Source organism: Sminthopsis crassicaudata, chromosome 2 (assembly GCF_048593235.1).
Source record: "Sminthopsis crassicaudata isolate SCR6 chromosome 2, ASM4859323v1, whole genome shotgun sequence".
Taxonomy (NCBI): Eukaryota; Metazoa; Chordata; class Mammalia; order Dasyuromorphia; family Dasyuridae; genus Sminthopsis; species Sminthopsis crassicaudata.
This window is the reverse complement of record NC_133618.1, coordinates 12,284,751-12,285,410: the sequence shown is the minus strand read 5'-3', so window position 1 is coordinate 12,285,410 and position 660 is coordinate 12,284,751.

Here is a 660-nt window from a genome sequence, read left to right as displayed (position 1 = left end):
ATAAGGTCTGCGACGAGTGCCGGGCTCTTGGGGAAAGGCGCTCCTTAAATGCACAATGTTATTCTCGGGGAACGGGCTGTCCTCTCCGTGGGGCCGCCGAGCCCGAGCAGCTGTTGCGGGCCGTCTCCCGGCTGACTCACCCTCTGACCTTGCGGAGATTCCTTTGCTTACCCACCCCCCGGGGGGAGAAGAGAAAGGATGAAACTAACTCCCTTTCCAAGAAATGTGGGAGCAGATTCTTCCCACCCACTTGGGCCCAAGTCTGATGCTCTGGCCCTGAGACTCCCAAAATAATGAAGAAGGGCGGCAGGCCGGGGTGCGGGGAGGTCCCAGATTTCAGACAACTCACCCTTGTCCTTTCCCATCTCTTAGGGATCTTTTCCTCACCTCCTCCTTTGGGGATTCCATTCATGGCACCTCCATTCATTGCCTTATTTTTTTCTGCAATGCTATCAATCTTTTTCAGTGATAAGGTTTGTTTTTACGTCACCTTCTTTTCTTTTCTTTTTCTTTTTTTTTGAGGCTGGGGTTAAGTGACTTGCCCAGGGTCACACAGCTAGGAAGTGTTAAGTGTCTGAGACCAGATTTGAACTCAGGTCCTCCTGACTTCAGGGCTGGCGCTCTATCCACTGCGCCACCTAGCTGCCCCTGGTCACCACC